Source organism: Pteronotus mesoamericanus, unplaced genomic scaffold (genome assembly GCF_021234165.1).
Source record: "Pteronotus mesoamericanus isolate MK-2021 breed Mesoamerican mustached bat unplaced genomic scaffold, CSHL_Meso_final contig_94, whole genome shotgun sequence".
NCBI classification, from domain to species: Eukaryota; Metazoa; Chordata; class Mammalia; order Chiroptera; family Mormoopidae; genus Pteronotus; species Pteronotus mesoamericanus.
The window spans coordinates 28,967,625-28,979,641 of NW_026555285.1; the positions used below are offsets into that span (position 1 = coordinate 28,967,625).

General features: G+C 36.3%; 1 protein-coding gene and 1 non-coding gene across 6 annotated transcripts in view; both read right to left on the minus strand.

Annotated features, from left to right (window-relative positions):
- KLF12 (KLF transcription factor 12) overlaps positions 1 to 12,017 on the minus strand; it is a 418,858-nt gene that overhangs the window by 373,976 nt on the left and 32,865 nt on the right. The window lies entirely within an intron of this gene.
- LOC129081201 (U1 spliceosomal RNA) lies at positions 11,030 to 11,190 on the minus strand. The gene has a single exon (XR_008530273.1). It is a non-coding gene; the product is annotated as a U1 spliceosomal RNA (small nuclear RNA).

Sequence of the window (12,017 nt, forward strand, 5' to 3'; positions counted from 1 at the left end):
CTTAAAAGTTCTCATCACAGAAAAAAAAATTATAACTATATATGGTAACCAGACTTACTATGCTGATCATTTCACAATATATAAAAATATCAAATAATTATGTCGCATGTATGAAACGAATGGTGTATGTCAAGTATACCTGTCAATTATATGTCAATTAATAAAAAAACAACTCTACTTACAAAAATAATAAAATACTTAAGAATAAGCTTAACAAGAGAAATATAAAATCTGTCCTCTGAAAACTACAAGACATTGTTGAAAGAACTTTAAAAAGATTTAAATAAGTGGGAAAACATCCCATGGTCATGGTTAATTGCACTGTCTTCATCACAAGTGGTACTTGAGAAGGAAGCTTCCTCATCTTCTGAGAGAGCGGCCCTGCCAGAAACCAGCTTCTCACACTGCAAGTGAAAACTAGATACCTTCCTTCTCACTCCTGCACACTTGAGGAGGAGTCAGACTGACGTTAAAACTGACACAGAGATAGAAACTGGATCCATCCTTGATGATAATGTTGAGATGTTAAATCAAACTAATCCTGAAGACTGACTGACCTACCTCTGGACTCTCTATTATCAGGCAACGAAAGTCCCCTTTAGTATTAAAACCAGTTTGAGTTCACTTTCTTTATTCATAATCAAACACATCTTAGTTTGGCCAAATTACAGAGTTTGAGAATGCTAATAAACAGTGAAGCAGAAATAGAATCTTTGGGGCAAATGCTGAAGTGGCAATGCATGAAGAAAGGCAAACTATGCTTCCTCATAGTGTATTGAATTATGCTCAAAACTTTTTCTAGTTCAAAGATTTTACCTGAGCCCCAGTTCCATAATTCCCTAAATCCACTCACATGTGGAAATGTGTAATATTATCAATACTGAGCTCAGATTCTAACCCCAGATCAACTCTCCTGCAATGTTCCTACGTAAATAGTATCCTCATTCTCACAATCACCCTGTAGCAAAAAAAACTTCAGAATCCTTTCTCTCCCTCTTTCTCCACATTTGTATTCTCAGGGGTCAAAATACTTTTCAGCCCTGGCTAGCGTGGCTCAGTTGGTTGGAGCATCATCCCCTAAACCAAAAGGTCGCAGGTTCAATTCCCAGTTAGGGTACATGCCTAGGTGGCGGGTTTGGTCCCTGTCTGGGGCATGTGCAAGAGGCAATTGATCAATGTTTCTCTCTCACTTCGATGTTTCTCTCCCTCTCTCTCTAAAATCAAAAGCATGTTCTCAGGTGAGAAGAAAAAAAATACTTTTCATAGAATACTCCTAATTCTACCTATTTTTTGCCTTTAAGACTTCCTTATTATAGGCTAGACCAGAATATTTACTTTCTACCTAGTCTCCTTGACTCCAATTTCTTCCCATTAAATCCAATCCAAATGCTGCTCAGGTTAAGCTTTTCACATTCACATTTCCACCATGTTGCTGCCATACTCAAAAAGTTCCCCTCACTGAATGCAAAACGGTGCTCCACAATCTACCGCCAGCCCCAGTTAAGTTCCTGCTAAAGATTAAACTGGACAGTGCAATAATAGTGGTCGGTTGTTTCATTTGCTCTAGTGAGGTACAAAAAAGTCACCATGGACATCTTTAGGAGGCTAAATCATCTTTTGGGGACAAACTGGGACCATTACACCCAAAACTTGGGAAAGAGAGGCAACTTCATGGTTATACATATACCTTGTCTCCTACTTCTTCATTAGCACAAAACATTAGGTTGTTTTCCTCACTTTTCCCATGTTTGTGTTCTTCCCTCATCAAAAACAGGTCTGTCCTCTTTCCCTTAACCGCCTCTATGAAGAAATCATACCTACTGTCTTTTAGTTCTTAATACTACTTCCCATTTTTTAATCAATATATTTGACAGGGCCACAAATCTAAAAAGCCTCCCAGATCCCACGGAGATGACACTGTTTCTTTTTAGTTGCCTTTGCTGACATTAATGTTCGAAATAACATGACACAAAGAAGAAAATTAAAATACAGAGATCATGGATATGAACAAAGCTGGAGTTCCATTTAATGCAAAACAACTTGGAAGAGTATAAATAACCATAATATAGTCATTATCATTCGCTTATAAATAGCATGAAGGAGTTAGGCTAAATTAATTTTTAAAGAATATTTCAGTTCTTCAATTCTAAGGTTTTCCAAAATACATCATCACATGCAAAAAAGAAAGTAAAGTCAAGAATTTAATCTAAAAATTATATACAGTTAGAAGGACTATAATCAATACATTATACCTCAGGCCAATTTCTCTAGCTAGGTAAAATAAAGAAAAACACAAATCAATGCAAACGAGCATTATTTTCATTTAAATAGCAATCCACTATTTAAACCACTCCAATTTCAACATAAGTTACTAATTACGAAAATATGAAAGTCATTCCTTCCTTAGGGAAGGACTAGCTTTCCCAAATATTTCAGAACTTACCAGGTGTGTTTGGGACAACAATAAAAAATATCTAGGAGATTTTCTACATTTAAGTTACACTAATATGTATTCAAGAATTTAAATCAGTATATTTTATAGATTCTGATACATGTAAATTTTACATATTTTAAATACATCCATCTCTTATGTATGTATACTCTACTCATAAATACTTGAGTAAGTACACCACAAATATACACAAATACATGTGAACACAGCTGAAAAAGTTTAAAATATTGTGCATTCAAATTATCTATACTTTAATCACTTGGCAGATGAGAAAGCAAGGACAATGGTTTCATTATTAGTAACTATACGTACACTCTGCAGGTATTGAGAAAACAAAAGCTCCTGGCTTGAAAATGCATATACAGCCCTGGCCGGGCAGCTCATTTAGTTATATATCACCATCTTAATATACCAAGGTTGTAGGTTCAATCCCTGGTCAGGGCACACACAAGAAGCAACTAATGAATGCAAAAATAAGTGGAATAATAAATCGATGTCTCTCTCTCTCTCCCATCTTCTCTCTAAAATCAATTTTTAAAAAAACTTTAAGCCTATGCACATGGTCTTCATGGAGAGGAAATGACCTGAGCACAACAGGTTTCCATAGCACTCCGCATTTTCCTTTCTATATCACATGGGTTGTCTCCTCTCACCATCCTGTGCATTTTCAAGGGCAAGGGACTACACGAGGAATCCACAGAATGAAGCACAATGCCTGGCACTTAGAGGGGATCCAGTAAATTTTTTCTTTCCACAACCAGAAAAGGTTTTAGAGCTATTTTTCTATTTATTGATTTGGCTACATTTGAAATGCATTTTTGACGCTACATATCTTCAGCATAAAACACCTCACATAAGTAATATGTTCTATAATTATTCTACCCATGGTATGCAATATTATTTCCTTTTCGTTGTTTTGCACTTTCAGATTTCACAAGAAAACTCAGTTCTAATTTCCATTCTGAGAACTGGTCAATAAAGTCAACATTTGTAGACTCTGATCATATACCCTCCAGCCCAAAAAGTTCACATTTTTTAAATATCCTGGTAGAACAATGGTCAGTTCACTTCTCTTTTACTTCAGATCCATGTCTTTCTTAAGATGTGATTGAAAACCTCACATGGGATTTCAGGTTAGAAATGCCAGCGGGTAATGACAATAAAAACTGCATTCAGCGAAACTTCAATTATCTAGAATCCTCAGGCAGTAAGTCCTCCAAGATGGCTGAACTTTTGTTACAATGAACACTTTCAGGACATATTTTTTTATTCTAATTTTTAAAGGCCATGTTTATAAATTGTGTTACAGTAAAATTTACTAAAAACTTAAAAAATTCTTAGTGACACGAAGGTACCACTTTGAACACTGGCTGCAGTGAGGGCTGACCTCTGCCAAGCCCCATATCTGATTGCAGAATTGCGCTGGGTGTGTCGGGTTATGTTCAGCATGGTATTGCGATACCATCAGGGACACACAGTTCCCCCCAACACACAAACATACCCTGTATCTCTTACACCTTCATGGAATCCCCTGAGGAAAGTAGCGTTTTCCCCACCCATATTCCTACCATCTTCCATCATGTCATGAGCTAGCTCTTCTGCTCTAAAGAAGCTCAACTTTTGCACACATCCTGAGCAGGTCCTCTCAGTTTTATGTTAATTTGCTGACAGGTGCTCAGAGGTTTTTTTCTGGAGGTCCTCTTCTTCCCCTGTTAGTTATAAAACTCAGAATGCTTTCATCTGAATTGACGATACTGAAAAGTACGGGACCAGGTTCCAACAACTTGGAAAGTTTTCCAAAAAATAATTCTAACTAAACTCTAAGCTCTATCTCAAATTATTTCTCTTCCTTTGTATCCGCTCTCCCTTTCACCAGCACAGCACAGTGCTCAGAAAAGCAAAACGTGACTGACTAGACTACACCCAGCCACAAGGAAAAAAAGTCCCCCGTTTTTTAGGCATAGAAAAACAAGGCGGCACCAAATATTACAATCATAATGAACCTCGATCCAAATACCACAGAATCGCCTAATAAGCAAGACGTAGTCTCAATAAAATGCGGTTACTAAAGATTCAATGACTTCACTTGATCTCTTAGAAAAACTATTTTAAAGGCTGAAACAATGGCCTAGGATTTCCTTCAAGCTTTTTCAAATCAATATTTGTAAATCATGTTTCTGTTTCCTAGGAAACTAAGTAGGTTATACGTACAACAAGAAAACTCTACCAATGTCATTTTCCTTTTATCTTTGCTTACACATGTGGTTACTGCTTATTAGAAGGAAAAAAAATTACCTTCTATACCATGGATATCACAATGAAATGAGAAGGGGGCTAGAATATCTCGATCTCAAGCGGCTTCTCCTCCTGGGGTGCATTGGAAGACTTGAATAAACACCTGCCCAGAGAGCTCCAAAAAAGCTCGAAAGCAATTTATGATCTAGTTCAGTAAGTAACCCTCACAGTTGGTAGCATTTAGTTTAATTCATTATGTGAAAGCTGAGACAAAAAGAGTTAAAAATCTGGACTTACTAGAAACATCAGGTCAGGCATTTCTGGGTTCAAATTCCAAATCTCTTTCCTTGGCAGAGTTGCTTCACTTCTGTTTCTAAGTCTCAAAAAAGGAAAAATACCTTGCTAACACTGTGCTAATATCAATTCAGTTAAAAATGAATATAAAAGCCAAGGTCAGAACAATTTAGTCTCTCAAAAGGCTCCAAGAGCCATGTTCCAAGATGGCAAAACTGGTAGTTATTCAAGGATTTTATACGGTGTGTAAAAATAAGGATTTTGTTATTGCACTCTCATCTTTGAGAATTTACATGGAGACATGGCATTTTCAGAAAGTACAGTGAAGTATCCTTTCTCCAAGCCTCTACAAATAAACTTTTAACTGTGAGAATGTGGACCCATCTTTGCTGGGTCCACAAATACCAAAGCTGGCTCTGACTTTTTCTTCGATCAACAATCTTGATCTTCTTTAATAAAATAGGAAAACTGAGGCACAGATCACAGCATGGATGAGTTATAAACAAAACAACAGAGTCTATTTAAACAGTTTTAAATTTCTAAACACGATTAATAAATCTCAGAAACTTGCAAAGTATCAAAACCCTGGTCCAAAGATCCAAATGCTACATGTGCTGCTTGCTAGATTTGCTGCTTAACAAGACTCAGACACTACATTTCTACATTTTTAACACATTTTTAAGTATTTTCACAAACATTTAACCACACAGCATACTTTAAAATATAAATGTTATACATATATTCATGTGCTTTTATGATTTAAATGTTTGCAATTGCAAAGCAACTTTTATCTAAAGCAGTAACTCATTTTTCCAAACTATAGGCCCCAACTCCACAAACTGCTCCTCCAAAAACTCGTTTTTAAAAAATATTCCTTTTGACTTGCAAGTGCATCTATTAGCCCAACACGCAAATATTCAGAATTCAATTTTTTATTCTCTTCCCTTTATAATACATATAAATCCAAAAAAAGGAAGAAACTAAGAAATGTAATCAACCAACCAGCTAAGCTAATCTTATAGGCCACAGTTAGCCTATAGTATCAAATCATCCTTAGACACTGCAGCTCTAAATGACCCTCTGCTCCCTTCCCCTCTTCATAGAATCCCAGAAATCCTGGTCCCAGGAATGTAACCATTTCAGCCATAATACTAAAGGCAATTCAGATTTCCAGTTTATCATACAAGGCTAGTGATGAACTCACTGCTCAAAATCTTGAAATTACACACCAATGAGAGGACACTGAGCTCATTTTAAGTAAATGCTAAAAAATGGTCCAGGTAAATAAATGTTAACCATAAATATTAGCTTATCCCCTGACAAAAGCCTGGTGTTATAAACTGCTAAGTTAATCAAATAATTGTTGTTGTTGTTGTTGTTGTTGTTATTATTATTATTATTACCACTGCCACCATCACCAAATCCAGAAGCACTAGGACCTTAGGTATAACTTTTGACTTAGAGCCCTGAGAGATAAATTCCTATCTTTGCCTCTGACTTCATTTCACTCAATCTCTGTAACCTAGTGCAGTCACTTTACCTTTATCTACAGAAGACAGACAATTTCTAAAGCTCCTTCGAGCTCCCTGGACTCTTTAGGCCTAATGCCTTAGAGATCTATCTACTGAATAATGAATGGCTGTATCAAACCTCATACACGGGTTTTGCCACAAGACGGGAACACATACTTCCCAGATACTTAGTCAATACCATTTTAAAGCACCACTGTAATGAACAGACCTTGGTAACCTTTTATTTTTTTTAAGTAAATTTTTGTGCAAGGAGTTCATCACAGGCTTAACATTTTTTAGAAAATAGTTTGCTAGGTAACTTATGTAGCACTAAACTATAATCAAGCAACTACATTCAAAACATAAAAAGGTATTATATTTAAGAAAACAAGCAAATAAGTTCACATGGAAAACAGTATTTCCAAAACCTTAAAGTGGCGTATGTGCGTAGGTCCGGTTTCATAACATTAATGTGTGTTTACTTTCTGAAGGTTAGGACAGGCTATTTTTATGACTCACTTTTTACTACTCAACTTAGATTCCTAATATCATTATATAAATGGTTTTAGAGAAACCTTTTTGCCCTACATCAACTCCCATAAGCATTTAAGTCTTACTCACAATATACATCTTACTTTGCTCATAAGCTAGTATCCTCCGATCAAGAGAGAGAGACAACAGGAGATCACCAAATCAAAGTGCTGGTCTTATACCAGATGCTGCAGCTCTCCGAGCCAACCCTTTAGCACGGCCACATATACATTCCCACATCACAGACACCAAATAATTCATTTAGTAAATCTTGCAAAACAAAGATGACGCCTAGTGCAGGGTATTAGGAAAGCACTTCCAATGTATTATCTACAACATCCTTCCCCTTTGGTAAAATTCCTCACTTGAAATTCAGCTGCTTCAACGCCTAGCCGTGGTTCCAGGCGGGCAAAGACCGTCCCCTTCACTTCTGCAGGATACCCGGCACAGGGCCTCACCCAGAGCGAGCACTCTTTGGGGGGAGAAAGCACAGACTTAAACCTAAACTAAAACACAGGCACATTCTAACATCAGTCCTAAAGGCATAGATGGCACAAATTCAACCACAACACACCACTGTATTCTGTGCCCGGAAGCTCTCAAGGACACAAAGTACCACGGGAAAGAGTAGGGCACACACAATCCCAGTGAAATGCTAACAAATGCACTGCTCACGCAACCTGCTATAAATTTAGAATTACTTCTCAGTAAATACTTGTTCAATTATCATTTCTAAAAGTTCTATAAAAAATGAATTCTAGGACACCATACAATTTTGTTCTGCTGCAGAAAAAATTTTCAGTTAACCTTTTTTAGGATTACTAATAGGAATATCCTTCCAGCTGGTCATTGGAGGGTTTTTTTTCTTAGTGTCAAAGAAAAACAATGACTTGATTTAAAAATGTTGTGATTTCAAAGACGTTGGTCTAGGTGCTAAGAAACATCATCAACGGTGCAACTGAAAATGCCTGTTCAGAGGTCCTCTATATCTGTGGTGACTGCACGGGGAAGGGACGGGTGGAGATGGGAGGGAGTATAAGGGGAATAACCGGTAAGAGACAAAACTACAAGAAAAATCAACTGTTTTTAAAAAGGGGACTCTACATCTAAAATGGTAGAGCAGGGGATATGCTGGCTATCAGTGGTCCCTAACAAGCAGACAATCTTCTAAATTGCTTAAGGACATCCCACAGAGAATTCTGAAGAACCAAGTCCACATCTTCAGTTAGAGGTGCCTGGCTAATTTATAATGTTGTATTTTTATTTGACTTGTATAGGTCTTTTGGATTAAAAAAAATCAAAATTAAGAAAACATTACCTTTTCCTTGAAATGATCTGAAATAAAAAAAGACAACTTCAGAATCACTATGAATATGTATTAGCTATAATTCAATTCTGCCTAATTTCAAAAAACTTGATCTACTATGATGGTATCAAATAAAGCACAGTGATTACACAAATAGCTGGTCCTCACCACATGAGATCTATTCAATACTTTATCACGGCATCACAGTTTACATAGTGATTTAGAGTTAAACGATAGGAGCTTTATTAGAAGTAGATGGAGTTAGCTAAATAAAATGTGACATTGGAACAGATCCTAAAAAATGAACTTAATATGAGAAAGATGAGAACACTTTTTCCCAGTGGACTAATTACCTTTCCAAAACTGGGTAACAAAATGTATTTTATCCTGTTATTAAAACACACACACACACCCCACACAAAAAATAAAGAAGCACGCACAGGTAACAAAATTTCCTGGATGAGGTGTATTGTGGGCTTGTGAGTCATCTTAGTTGCACAGACTGCACTTTATTTGAATGATTTGTACATTTTGTTTCTAGACAGTTTTGAGAAGGGCATCATTATTCCTCTGCAGACAGGCACAGGCATTCAGCGAGTGATTAACTCATGCTCTGTTATACGGCATGTATTCAGCCACAACATTACAGCCTGACACTTCTGCACATTCACATATATTGAGATTCATAAAGATGAATACGGTAGGTACCAAAGTTTCTTGACTTGTGTGTGCTCTGAATCATTACAAATTAAATGCTACACAGTAACGTATGGTTTCTTTCAGTGAATCTACATGCTGGAAGTTTTGAATGACCAGAATCCTTCTTCTTTCTTGGTCAAGACAGATACTGTTTTTACTGTGTTTGTCTCCAGCTCCCCCCAGATTTTTCTCAACTTCTTAATTTCTGTTCTTGGCACCACCATTTCCCCAGTGTCGGAGACGGAAAATGTGATATAGCCAGAGTTAATATACAGTTTCAAAAGTCGATAATTTTCCATCAAGAAAACATTTTCCTAGTTTAGTATTTAAGTTCATGAACATATATACAGTGTTACTAATTAAATCTATCAACTTCTAAGTTCACTAGCTTTATGTTAAGAAGCAATAGACCAGCAATGTAAAACAGCATACCACAGGAAACCAACAGACGATGGTGGCCGTGAGATAAAATACGGAATGGCTAGGCTCTCATATTTTAAACTGCATGAGTGCACACGACTGAATTACGTTAGTTCCCCTCTGTACCCTGCACAGATTCCACAGTAGCACTGTGTACCTTTCCTTTGTATCACTTTACCCACTTTTATTAATTTAATTCACTTATGAAATTATCTGTTGTGTGTATATCTTTTCTTTTGGACCATAAGCTGCACAGTTCACCCTTATACTCAGTCCTTCACCAGGTCCAAGAACAGTGAGAGCCGATGATTGTCTTAGTGTTGTTAAGAGAGCTGTTCTTTTACTAAATAAACACAAAGTTAATTGGATGACAGTGTTTAAAAATCTCTAAAAACAAGTTGGAGACACAATTACGCATCTCAAATGCTATTTAAGACAGATCAGGAGATACACTGTCAAAGAAAACAGGAACCTAGTTAGCCTTTTCAGAATTCTTAAAATACAAGTGTTTTCTAGAAATACAACTCTATGAGTTTTGAAATCCCCAAAACAGAATTTTGTCCCTAATTCTAACTTTATTGCAGAGTATTTGCTTAAATTTTTTTAAAAAAATACCAATCTGTTTAATAAAGTGGAACACAGCAAACAAAGCTAAGAAAAATAAAATCACATCATTATCATATTTTACTCAGTCTAAATAGAAGCATCACAGAACACACAGTGGAATAATTTTATATTATTGTAGGTTTATGCACAACACCAAAAACTTACTAAGAGGGCAAGGGAGGGGAAGGAAAGGTAGAGAAAAAAGGGAAAGGGTCTTTGGTAAAAGAGTAAATTCATAAACACATATGGCATGGGATGCACAGACTGAATACCTGGCTTCTCCCACAAAATACACAGGTGAAGGGGACAGCATTGCTTGGCTTCCAACCTGAACATGTTAACAGAAAGACAGCTTCTGAAAGAGAACCTTTTCCATAAAAGAATGAAGTGCTTGTTCAAATAATTCAATACTCAAGCCCTGAAAATAAATGGATAAAAACTAATAATATACATTGTGCCTAATTACCGCCAAAGGTGAAAGAGGAAGAAGGCTTTGTAAAGTGAGAGGGAGAGAAATGTCTTTCATACCACATGTAAGGACAGAATGTGCTCAGAAAAAAAAGAGAGAGAGAGAGAGAAACTCAAGCCAAGACACTGATGTTCTCAGCATCACATCTTATTGTGTAATAAAATTAAGGTAGTTATGAGATAGCAATTTCTTGTCAGTCTGAAAAAGAAATAGTACAGCTGAATTTCACACATGTGATTGAGCCCTTATTCTATATAGTTTGGACCACTGTAATTGGGAATTCAAAGGTATTTATAAAATATTGTCGCTGTCCTCAAGGCACTCACAGTCAATTATATTTCATGATCTTATTTTTTGCTTGCTAGCTATTAAAGGTTTCATCTGTGTTTCAGTTTTAGATAGAAAATGCTTGCAGAGCTTTCAACAAGTAACCATCTAAATGGATATTTGAGACTGTTTTGGTAATACAGGTATTTCAACAGCTGCCTTCATCAATGTTTCTTTTCAGGGGAGAGCGCAAACGCAGTCCCCACTACCACGAACTATGCAGTGAGTTTCCCACGTTTGGGGAAATCACAGGGTTCAGCACATCCAGAGCGCGATGGGTGAGCCTCGCCCTGGGAAAGCCACCTTCGTGATCATTGCATCTCCCCTGCCAGGTGGGTATAACCTTTATCAATTATTTTAATTGGACATCTTAGACATTAAAATTGAATTCAAATATTTAACACAAAATTTTCATTTCATTATCAGAAAAGTATATTATTTTAAATATTAGTGAAATCATAATTAATAGACTTCACGACAAAAAAGTTAATGGTTTCTAACATAACAAAAGTGAGACTAATTTAGCATACTTTATAACTGAATTCCCATTTATTTTATTCAACACTACATTTCATAACAAATTTTTTTCCAATTTTCAAACGTTCAATTCTTTTGAAAATATCCATGCTATTGATGAGCAATAATGACTTTTTCTAGAGATGAAATCAATGCATACTTACAACACTGCTCACAGGAATTCTGAATGTTTCACTCAGTTATCAAGACAATAAATTAAACCATATCCAACAAAATATGACTGCCTAGAAAACAGGTGATTGCATTATGCTAAATGGATAATTATTAGACATCTGGTGTAACAGAAGTATATATTGTTAGTTATTTTTCACTCTCTCTAAAGACACTAAGGTGTTTAGCAACTCAAATCTCTTTCCCTCCTGACCATACAGGGTGGGGCAAAAGTTGATTTTACCGTTGTTTCTATGGAAAGTAATGAATACATAACAATATAAAAATAAACTGTTTCACATACTCACAAATGTAAACCTACTTTTTGCCCCACGGTATATAACACAGCCAAGCCAAACAATTCAAGAAAGACGTACTTATCCTTCTTCTCTATTATGACAGTGTACTCTCGGTAATGGTGTTAGTTCCAATTCAAAACAGCTCAAAGGAGAAAAGGATGCAGATACTCTATGGGACACA